General features: G+C 35.9%; 1 long non-coding RNA gene across 2 annotated transcripts in view; it reads left to right on the top strand.

The window, feature by feature from the left end:
- LOC149467940 (uncharacterized) overlaps positions 1-12,086 on the top strand; it is a 107,777-nt gene that overhangs the window by 20,666 nt on the left and 75,025 nt on the right. The gene's annotated exons all lie outside the window — the stretch shown is intronic.

Raw genomic sequence — 12,086 nt, 5'->3', positions numbered from 1 at the left:
TACATCCTCATTAGTAAGTTATTATACCAGGATCATGTCTGCAGCTGCAGCCATGATCCTGGTGTATTTTTTTTCAGTGGCCAGTGGGCTTTCTGGTAAAAGTGATCCGGGCAGCCATAAAGCCGGCGATCACTTTTACAGGGCTCGAAATGGGATCCCTCCCCCCCACCGCCCACCGACCTGTCGTATTGGTAGAACACTGAATAGTGGGAGAAATTTCTGTTCCCTGATCTTTTCTGTGATGTAAAGAACTGGAAACAGATTTTGTCATTCCTGACCTTGGTTGTCTGTTTACTAGCCATTACTAATTAGTGAAGCAGCTGATCAAGCCAATCTCAGTTTTATTGGCTGCTTTGGAGGGCAGAGGAGAGATCAGGGGACCCTAGATCTTTCCATAGAGAGTACCTATCACTGCCTATGCTATCACAAGTCTATGGATAATTTCATGTACCCTTAGTTTGTCACCATTTCATGGGCATGTGCAATTTAAAGCGTGACATGTTAGGTATCTAATTACACGGCGTAACATCATCCTTTATATTTTAAAGTGTGAAAACCTTGTGAGCTTCTATACAATTATTTCTAATTTGAAAGCTGCTAGCACCAGACATAATCCCATATATCAATGTGCATAAAATTAATACCAATAATGTGCTGTGCTCCTACTATTCTACAAGGTGTTTGTAATAATAAAAATATAAAATAAAAATTCAGAAATCAATCAAAATACATCACTCAAAATATATTCATGCACATATACAAAATTTACTCAGAAAACGTGTAATAAAGTCCCCAATTAATCTCCAGTCATTCAAATCATAAGGTTTCTTCTTAATCATATAAGTGAAAATTACCAATCAGTGCTCTTCTACTGTGTTAATACTGTGATTTCCCCCACTGGGTGTGCTCTCACCTGAATGCATCAGATCTCACTACAAGAACATGGTCAGTAAGCGTTTTTGTCCCACAGGGACCAGATACTATACTTCCAGAATTATCTCCAATCTCTCCTCTATTCCATATGTTGCAAAATTCCATTACTCTTCCCTTGCTCAATTAAGCCAGATCATATAAGGCGGAGAACAAAGAGTGCCCACATAGTGCTTCTATCATTTTAAAACAACCTTTATTTGCCTCAAAACCATAGGAAAATAACTCACATTAAAAAGGTACTTACATCGCACCACACATATCAAGCATAAAAATCGATAGAGCTTTCAATCGTGCATATCGGGACTCAGATCGATATAGTTACCACTTGCGTCTAATCCTGGAGCGTCAGGATGTCATATGCCCCTCTCCTACGCATTACACCACAGGGTCGTGTGGCTTCCTCAGGGGGATTTGATTGATTTCTGGATTTTGATTTTATTTATTTTTATTATTACGAACACATTGTAGAATAATAGGAGCGTGGCACATTATTGGTATTGATCGTTAATATTTGAACCTAAAAAAAATTGGGTATTATATTGTGTTTGTGTTCACTAAAATTCATTAAACGGTATTTTTACCTGAAAATTTGCATTTTATAAACCAATTTGCAAACGTGTGACATAAAAAATTGTAGCAACAACCATGTTATTCTCCAGGGCCTTTGCTTTTAGCAAATAGATAATGTTTGGGATTTTTAAGGTAATTTTCTAGCGAAAAAAAATAATTTCAGATTTTTACATGTATGTGAGAAATGTCGGAATTGACCTGGGTAGCAAATAGTCATTAATGTTACTTTTTATTAATAAATTGTCCATGCTTGGACAATGCAATTTTAGAAACAAAATGTACAGTGCCCAGGTACAGAGAGATATCAACATTCCTTGACACACCTGCTGTTATCTATTAGGGATTAAAAGCCTAAGTTTAGTTTAATATGGAAAAAATAGCACAAGGGACAATGCTTCAGATGTGAAATGTCCCTTGTGCTGCTGGCTGCTCTCTTAGAAATCTGAAGTCCTCTACCTCACCCTCCATACCCCCGCAGCCATAACCCATAGGGCTGAGGGTTAATACAGTCAATGAATGGAAGAGGTTGACCTTTTATTCACCCGCTCATCTGACATTTTTAGAGCACTCTTCATTGATGGAAGTTATAGTACGACTTCTAGGAATGGAGGAGAGGGGCGGAAAGGGTAGGCATAGTCAACATTTTTTGATAAGTGCCAGGCAATCACATTAACACCCGCAGGACTGGACTATTTTTTGGTTCTAGGGGTATGGAAGGGGGTGCAGAGGACTTTGGAAAAATTTACAAAAAACTCTTCTTTATTGTTACATATAGATTTGAAAATAATTATAACATCTGTCAGTGTATATTTTGCTGCTGCTTAATTGCAATGACGGCATAAACATATAAATAAAAATAAATGAATTCTATACTGCTTTATTCTGCTCTACACTTGACATATTTGCCTTCACTAGTTAACATTTGTTTAGTAGCCAACACTTGACTTATGAATGTTACATTAGGTTACAGCAAAAAGCTTTTATTAGAATTTTTATGTATAGTATATACAGTATTTATGTATTTGTTTTGAAAGATCATTTAAATTAGGCATTTATAAAACACTATTTCTAGTTCATCACAAACAAATTCGACTTTCCCATAACATTTGAATTTTACAGTATATGTCCCTTCAGTAAATCATATATGTGGGTTCTATAGGCTTGAGTTGATTATAGTTTTAGCAACACATTGCTGTTCACGTTGTATACTATAATAAATAAATGAATAGAATAATGTCAGTGATTTTGTTCACAATATTTAAGATCATTTACAAAAAGTGAACCAAAGGAAAAATAATGGGGTCAAGTGTCAACTTTCATTTGCTATCCTGGATTGAAGAATTGCAGGTGGAATTTCATTGGTTGCCATGGTTAGTGGCATTTGTTTTTATAAAAGCAGTTCGCTGCGTTTTAACATGTTATAGCTTTTCTAAAAAATTTTGAATTCCATATCCCCTGTACTTTATGCATTAGCAATTACCATAATCTTTATAAAACTGCTGTACAGTGACTAAACAAAACCTATGAACATAATAATTTCTAGTGTTCACTCTAAATACCCAATTAAGTAAAAGTAACAATAAATAACAAAAATAATAGAGCCACTCAAGCGAAATTATGCCTATTTAAGAGTTAGACGAACAGGTTTTTCAGTGTTGTTTAGAATTCAGGTTAGCTTCATATCAGAAATACCATTTGCACTCTGAATACTGCAAATTTAGCAGGTTCTACTGGTTTGCATGATATATATTTCAGATATACAATGTTAGATTTCGGAAGCCGCAGCCCCCTCCCTCTCTTGCAGAATGTATTTCTAAAATCCCAATGCTATACCAAATGTTGTAATACATTTATATTGATAGATCTGTATAGTGTGCATCCTGTACAGTGTGCAACATTTTCATACCGGTTCTGTATATAAAACACGCATATACTGTATGGGTGGATTTATTAAAGCCACAGAGATTGTTTGCTTTAGAAAATAAATGCCTACTTTGCAAAGCGAATGTTCACTAAGCTCAGTAAACATAATGTAGCTGTGCTCACATCAAGTGCAAGGGAAGTAAAAACCACATCAAATTTTTACTTGCACATTATTGAATGATTGACTGGGCTAAGTGAACATTCGCTTTGCAAAGTGAACACTCTCTACTGCTTTTAGTAAATCAAGCACACTCTGTGAATTTCATGCTGTGCAATTTATTCTTGTAGAGACTGCAACTAAACAGATAAGCAAGATTTTTGTAAATGCACCACACAAAAATTTAGAAAAAGATTTATCCCACCAAAACAATGGTATGGATCTATAAAGGCTGTTTTACATGATAGAAAGTGGACCTAAAGTGCAGAACTGTGAATGACCCAAAACAATAGTATAGATCTATAAAGGCTGTTTTACATGTGGGAAAGTGGACCTAGAGTGCAGAACTGTGAATGGGCCAAAAATCACAATCTATGTGCACCACCGCTAACCACTAAGGGTTCATTCAATAAATGAGCAGAGAACATTTTCTTTGCAAAGTCAATGTTCACCTTAAGGTGAAGCTATGTTCTCTCCAATTTTCCAATCAGGTGCTAGTCTTTTTATTTGATATATAAAGCTTTACCCCTTGAACCTCTCCTACCCTTTTAGTAAATCAACCATCTGAAGCTTTTCTTTCAAGAAAGTAGGTATATTTTGCTGATGTTAAACCAGCCTTTTCTTCAACCAGGGTGCCAAAACATCCTGGGTGCCTTTGGTTTTCTCCAGGGGTGAGAAAATTGCCCAAGAATTGTATACAAGCCAGTTGGTGGGTGAAGTCTGCCTTTTAGTTACAAAAAGCCACAGATTTTCATTGTGCATCATTACAACTTCTAGCTGCTGGTATCCTAACAACCAATGACGTCATTAGTTGGTAAGGATGACATTGGGAGCCTGAACAACATCCTTGTTTGCCCTCTTCTGCACCTAATCATCAGCACTGGGATCATATTAGCTGAATGAGAGAGAAAAACTGATGGGGAAGAGAAACATTGGAATACTAGTCTGTACCAGTGTCCAAAGAAGCATTTGCTTTGAAAGAATGCATCAACTTTAACATAGGGTGTCCTATGTGTGTGCATGCTGCTGCATTATGTAAAACTATTAGTTTTTTTTTTTACATTTTAGAATGGGGTGCCTCGAGTTTGTGCATAATTTTAAAGGGTGCCTTGACTGAAAAAACATTGAGAAACACAATTAAACAACACTAGGAAGCCTTCTTATTGTGCTCACTCAAATCCTCTTCTGTAGGCAAAATATCTCATCTGCATAAACCCAGCTGAACGTACTGCCATTGTTTATCATTGCGCAGAGCGTACACATATGTTCACCTCTAAACATTTCCTTCTCCTAGACATGTAATGCATTGCTGTTTGATGCAGTGAAACATAGCTGATTCTACTTAGCAGGCTAAATCCACTCCCTCCCACAGTGTGCTTTGAGGCGATGTAAAGGAAATTGTTACTTTGATGCATTGCTCTTCCTTCTTTCCTATTCCCTTTTTTATTTTTCTCAGACATTCTTTCAAATATTGTGATCTTGGTTTATTTAGGTATGGCTTTTTCTCTTGCCACCATAGTTCTGAAATTAAATCCAAAGCAGTGGTCAGCTGTGATGGCCATTTCAGCCATATATATGCAAGCTAAATCCCTTGATTAAACATTTTCAAGAAGAATCATTATTAGAAATAACATTTTAACAATGAATTTGACATGACAGGTTTCCTTTAAGCATACTAGCTGGCTTTGTCAGACCTGGTGGAATCTGTTTATCTAGAAATGTACGATCAGAGCCTTTAGTTTTCTGCTATCCAGTTTATGTCTCTTGCGTCTACGAGGCATTAATTGGGGTGCTCAATTATTTTAATTATGCCATCTTTTTCTGCAGAAATCTACAGAGTAAAACATAAATGAGTTCAGCTTGATTTTTATTTACTAAACATCTGATCTGTCAATATGATTGTTTGCAGTCCAACTTCTGGGAAATGATTATAAACATAAAAAAGTTTTTTTGTATATTAACCTCTTGATACGCAATTGTAATAAACTGCCATATTATGCCTGCAATACTGACCAGTATACTCTCCTATCTGGGCCTTCAAGAACTGCCAAATATAAGGGATTTTACTAAATGTTTAGTAAACCATGAAATCTATGTTTCATTTAAAAATCCAATCGTTTTTTGTTTTTTTAGTCTCCTTTATTTGATTGGATATTTTATGTGAACACCATTGCTAATCTGCCAGGGCTTTCATGTGATTGATGTGCTCATGCCTGTATTCAATTGAATACATGCAGACTTTTGAAATAAACAAAAAGTCACAGTCTAGGATGAAAATGTTAAGCTTTAGACAACAAAGCTGCGTACACTTTCAGTTTGGATGGTGAAATAATAGTGGTAATAATAATAGTAGCATTAATATTAATAATAATCATCAGCTGCTTAACTCAGTTGGGTGTTTTTAGCGGTCATGGGATTCATATCATTCTTGCATAATTTATACGTCACTCAGTAGGTAACTCCCTTTCAGTCTCACAAGGGAAAGATTGACACCTAGATAGAATTATTTGGAAAACTGAACCATACCACCATCCTGACAAACCAATGTTCACATTAAATTGCAGTTAGTTTACATCCAAAATAAACTAAATCTGATTGGCCCTTTAAAGCACACCCAAGCTAACCAAAAGAATAAGATACATGTTTCTTTATGAAGTAAATTAAACATAGCAGTAAGGAAGATTGTAGATGCTAACAGGACTGACAACCCACTCTTACCAAGAAAATGTAGAAAGGAATCTAAAACCATGTTTTAGTGATATTTCCAAAGCTGTTCAAGAGACAAATGTATCCATAAATGACAAATTCTTCTATTATTTTAAATTACAGCCAGCAATGTTCTATAGCAAGTGCCTTGCCATCATATGACAATTTTGAATAACCTTTCATTACAGCACAACACACATTCCCAAGGAATTTTCCGTAATATTTAGAATTTTTATGATATCAGCAATCAGTTTTGAATTTCTTAATTCAGATGACACATTTGTAAAGAAATGCATTTTTGTAGTATCATATCTGGGACGGGTAATACGTCAAGCAACTATCTTTTCATGCTGCATGCCTTATTTTCCCCCAGTATTTGCACCAAAATGAGGCAAGAACAATAGCATGCAAAATTTGTCAGCATTCAACTTGATAGGATTCCCAGACGGTTACCATGGTTACCGGAATCAGGATTTTGCCCAGAAGTAGCAGCTTAAAATCAAGAACTTCAAACAAAAGGAAACTAACATCAGTGATCAGCAGAACTACAAAAAAATGTATAGTAGAGGGTGAAGTTTTATTGTTTTAAATAATAGGGCATTCAAGGTTTTTTCACAATGTTTTTGTTAGCTTTTAGATTCTAAGTGTCTTGCATGTTTTTGAATTTAAATTACCAGGGCAAAGAAAACATTTCCTTTTCTACAATAGCATGAGACCTCTTCGGTTAATAATAAACAATATCATCATTTGATCTGTCCTTACATTAAGATCAAAAGGGTTTAGTAAATAAAAATAAGCATAGTAAAGTTGATAGTAAAGTATGATAGTAAAAAACAAGCACCACATAAGCCACATAAACTAGTGTGGCTGTATTCTTATAGACTCTATTAGACTGTGCTATTACTGTGCCACACTGTATATGGCCAGTGGAATGATATGATTGAAACTTAAGGACAAGTGTGTAAACACTTTCATACTTTTGTAACCTCTTTTATTTATGCACAACACACACACTGTCTCACATCCCTGCTCTCAGATGAATAGGGAGGCATGCATGGTGTGGTATAATCATGACACTCTGTTGGTGGAATGACCTCTAGCCTGTCTGGGTTACCCTACTCAGGATGTGGCCTTTTCACTTGTTTGACTCAGTTCAGCATTATTCCCAAAACCTCTTTTCAATCCCAGGCTTTCCCAGATCCCAAAACCATGGAGAGGGAGAAGACCTTCATCTAATCTTCTGGAAAGAGTCTTATCACTTATATGAAGAGTGGAGATGTTCCCAGAGTGGACCAAATTGACCATGCCCCTTCTCTTGAATTAATGCACGAAAAGAAGGAGGGGGTTGGGGTCTATGTTAATGTTAGGGGAGTGGGGGAAGGAGTGGGAGTGATAATTTCCCAGGGTCATTCTAGTTTTCCAAATGAAGCTACATTCATGGAGTTTCACCCTCCTCTCTCTTATCTGGCTCTACATGCAACTTATGAACAACTTTAAATACTTCTTCAAAACGGTATTTATTACCTCATTGCTTTTCCTGCCTTCTTATTTAGAACTAGTATTTGTTATTAAGGTATGATCTGTCAATACGTTGTGTATGTTGCAGAATATAGGCTTGTGGATTCCTTGAATACCATACTGTGTCTTGTTTTGTGTAGTTATTTTATGGTATGTTCATTTACTTTTATAGTGGGCTAAGCATTGGTATAAAAAGATTAATTTGAATTTGAACCTCTTATGGTATGGTAATTTAACAGAGTTGCATTGTAATATATTTCCATGAGCTGTAGTGGAATAAAGTGCAATATGTGAGAATTTGATAATTGAGCAGAATGTGTTTTACAGGACCAAACCTATTTGATGTAAGAAAGGCTTAGGTGTTATTGACCTGATGAACATTCACTTAGTTACTTAGTTTAGTTCTGCTTGTGGGAAAAGAAGCAGAGTATAGAAAGCAATTAGGTGAATTATCTGTCTTTATTAAATTATTTTTTCTGACTTGAAGGTAATAAGTATATTCCGTTCATACAAGATGGGAAGTTAATCTATCTATCTATCTATCTATCTATCTATCTATCTATCTATCTAATGCAGTATGACATATCTTACTATGTTGTTCCAGAGTATAGAGAGTTTCAGTGTCTAAAGGTCAGGTCAGCAGAGGCACAAGTGTTTGGAAGCAGGGAATTAGAAAAAAAAAAGGAATGGATATGAGACAATTAAGAGGGAGAGGAATGTGAAATGAATAGACAGCCAACTGAGAGGAGAATCACTAAGACGTTAACTATGGCTGGAAAGCAAAAGAAAGATATGTGTACGAAAATGATGTTATAAAACATATTGGCCAGTTGCACTGGGCCAAAGACCTGCTTATTTATCGTCCATATTTAGAAATTTAATTTGGTCTACCTTGTTCCTTATATAATATTTGAACTTTACAGGGAAAAGAAACCTTTGCTGGATTAAGTAGGCATTTCTGACAAGTGAAAACCTTTCCAAATTAGGTCTCCAACATATGTGTTCTGGCTCTTGGGGCCCAGTAAGGCAAGCAATTCATGTCAACATGGAATCCAATCTCAGTCCCTGTTGATGCTACAGTTCATGTTCAACTTACTGCAACACAATACAAAGGAAACACTTCTCCAAGCACTTGACTGTATTAAGGAATGAGGTTTAATACTGATTTTCTGCAATAAGCCACAGAAAGCACCAGAAATGTGCAGTAAATTCTCCATTTTGGTGCATTTGTGTATGAAACCATCATTTTATGTAGCATTCCAAAACACTAGAGAAAATATCCCTGTATTAAATGCATTTTGCATATAATTTTCTGTTACTGCATGTATTTTTAGACATCAATGAGCTGCTAACATCAGGAATCCTAGTAGGACTTCTTCCCTCTAGTATGCATAATCAGCCATTTCTGTTTACTCCATTTATGTAAAACTTGTGCATGCTTTAAGTAAAATCTAAAAACATTATATGATCTTTGCCCCAGTATAGCTGAAATTTGCAAGACTTATCAATAACAAATGCCTATGAAAATTCACAAACATCATCAAATTGTTTTTAGAGCCAAAAGATTGTCATCCAGGTTGGATTATTTTTGTTGATAGTTCATCATTCTTCCAATGTCTCTGCAATCTATATAGTTTTCTGGTATTCATCTATTTATATATTTTCAGCTTTTGTAATATTTGATTTTGGATCAGTAAGAAGCAGCTGTGATTATATGCCCAAGTGTTAGATTTTTTTTTTTGTGCATCTTACATTCAAATGTGTGTCTATACCTGTAGGTGTGATAGCGGTTAATGCCCTCAGCTATGCATAGACTTCAAATAGTAGTTGGTTGTCCAGGAATATTCCAGTCACCCACAGGCTAAAAAAACTTCAGTGCCCTGAAATGATCCAAACATACAGGGTTTTGTGTCTGAAGCACAGACGGGTTTTACTCTGGGAGACAACTTATCAAGGGCCAGTAGTGATTAGAGGTCCAGCCAGCACCTTGTTGTGTTGGTATTCAATCATAAACATGAGATCGTTATACAATAAAGCCATTATCAGCAACTGCTAGCTCAGGTCTTTCTATAATGTATTGTAAAGATGGGGAAACATTTAGGCACAGATGTACTTGCTAGCAACATTCATGTATGAATGTCCATATCTGATACTGATAACTAAAAACCATACTAATAGTGTTTAAGTTCAAGAATGCTCAAAAAAGTGAATCCAGATTTGGTTTGTTAGATCAACAAAATTTATCAATATTTACAAATTAATTTATGTTTTGTATTTAGACACCATGCAGTGGTTGTCACATATACATTATGTTTCAGATTTAATGCGCCAATTTACCAACAAATGAGTAGTCTGAGGGGGTTTTAGGCCCACACACTTTTGGACCTAAATCCCCCTCAGACTACTCATTTGTCGATAAATTGGCACATTAAATCTGAAACATAATGTATATGTGACAACCACTGCATGGTGTCTAAATACAAAACATAAATTAATTTTGGGCCTTCGCATGAAAAGTGGCCAGTGTCTAAAGCTCAAATGATCACATAAGATGCTTTCAAAATCAGAAGGTGGCACTCTTTGTAAACAGGAAGGGTCTTACCTGTGAAGTATACACATGCTCACAAGGAGTTATATCCCAAAATGAGTGTAGCTAAAGCTATTCTCAGCATCTTCATTACCCCGATCTTCACTGATAAAAGCAGGATCGGTACCTTTGATTGGCCAGCAAAGAGGATCAAAGCACTTGATAAGGTGGCAGTTCTACAGGTACGAGATACAAGAAGGTTACATGCCAAGACCTGCTTGTTGGTTAGAGGTTGCTAAAGATAATCTCAGGGCACTATCATTAGCCATAAAAATATGACAGGATTTGACAGTCAATCAGACAGGACTTTCAAAATTTTCCAACCAAGAATGGTGCCCTGTCTCACAAGTATAAGGAGTGTGTGCAAAATACATTTATCTGATGTGTGCATGTTTCTTTCTGGTCTGATCAGTCTTAGATGGCTGCTCAGAAACCCTCATATACGAGCTGTTTCAAATTAGGGAGGACATAAAACATAAAAGTGCCATATTAAGGAATTTGTACTTATCACCATAGAGTCTCTCAAACACTGTTTGGCATAATACATCCCAAGTCCTGGATCCATGGGAAACTCCTGGCTTTGAGCCGGTTTATGTCTTTGGTTACCTAGCTGTATGAGTATACTAATTTCATAAAGCTAGACAACCGAACGTATGAACCGATTCTTTCCTCTCCAGAAATCCAGACAACTACAAGAAACTCATCACCAAATGGAACGTGGTATGAACAATATCATGGACATGCCAAATAAATGTATATCTGTATTCTTTAGTAGGAACCGACACATATGAACTGCTGCTTCTCAGCAAGTGATTACATAAAGCAAGGGGCCATATCTTAAATGGTATCATTAATTGGTACAGTAAAGTTGATCATCATTAGAATGTTACTTGGTCTTTGATTGTAATATATCTATATGTATTAATAACTAATATTACAGATTAATACCATGTACAGTTTACTAAATTAAAAACCAATGCTAGCTACCACATGCTTTACAATTTACTGGGGATCTTTTTGCATTACATAATACATGGGGCCATTTTTTTTTTTTGTAAAATACTTGAATTAATTCACAAAACTTACATCAGATAAACTCCATTAGCTCCCATGTGTCAAGAAATATGTATCTATGGTTCAATTTATTGTAGGAAAACAGATATAAAAACTAATGTAAAGTAGTTTGCTTTTGTGATGTAGCACAGCATGTACTGAAGCGTAATGCTTGATGTCTGATAAATAAGAACAAAGCTAATAGAAATAACCAGCTTGATTTACCCGGTTTAGGACCAGTTTGTTCCAAAATATCAATTTTTAGGTTGGTTTGATATGTGGTTGGCCCACCCTTCCTTGCACCCTTCCTTTCCCTAATCCAATCAGGAGGTTGCATGTCACTATACTCATCGCCTTCCCTATCCATATAGAAGCACTGCAGGAGCATATGCTTGACATTTTATATCCAATAAACTGCAGATGAATTTGAATAGATGAGCATTTCTTTCACAGGACTCATTTTTCAAGGGGCTCACAGGTGCACTCCAGCTTCCTTTTTACTTTGGTAAATCTGGTTTAGGGCATTTCAGTCCCAATGCTTTTTAATTATTTCTCTTATATTATAATCCTCAGTGCATCTGTGGTTTATTACCTCAATGCTACTCAAAGCCTTTACTACTGCTTGTCATTTTCATAATG

This window comes from Staurois parvus, unplaced genomic scaffold (genome assembly GCF_062004578.1).
Source record: "Staurois parvus isolate SC_StPar_1 unplaced genomic scaffold, SC_StPar_1.0 ptg000096l, whole genome shotgun sequence".
In the NCBI taxonomy this organism is placed as follows: domain Eukaryota; kingdom Metazoa; phylum Chordata; class Amphibia; order Anura; family Ranidae; genus Staurois; species Staurois parvus.
Note: the sequence above shows the minus strand (reverse complement) of the source record. Positions and strands in the feature narration are given on the sequence as shown.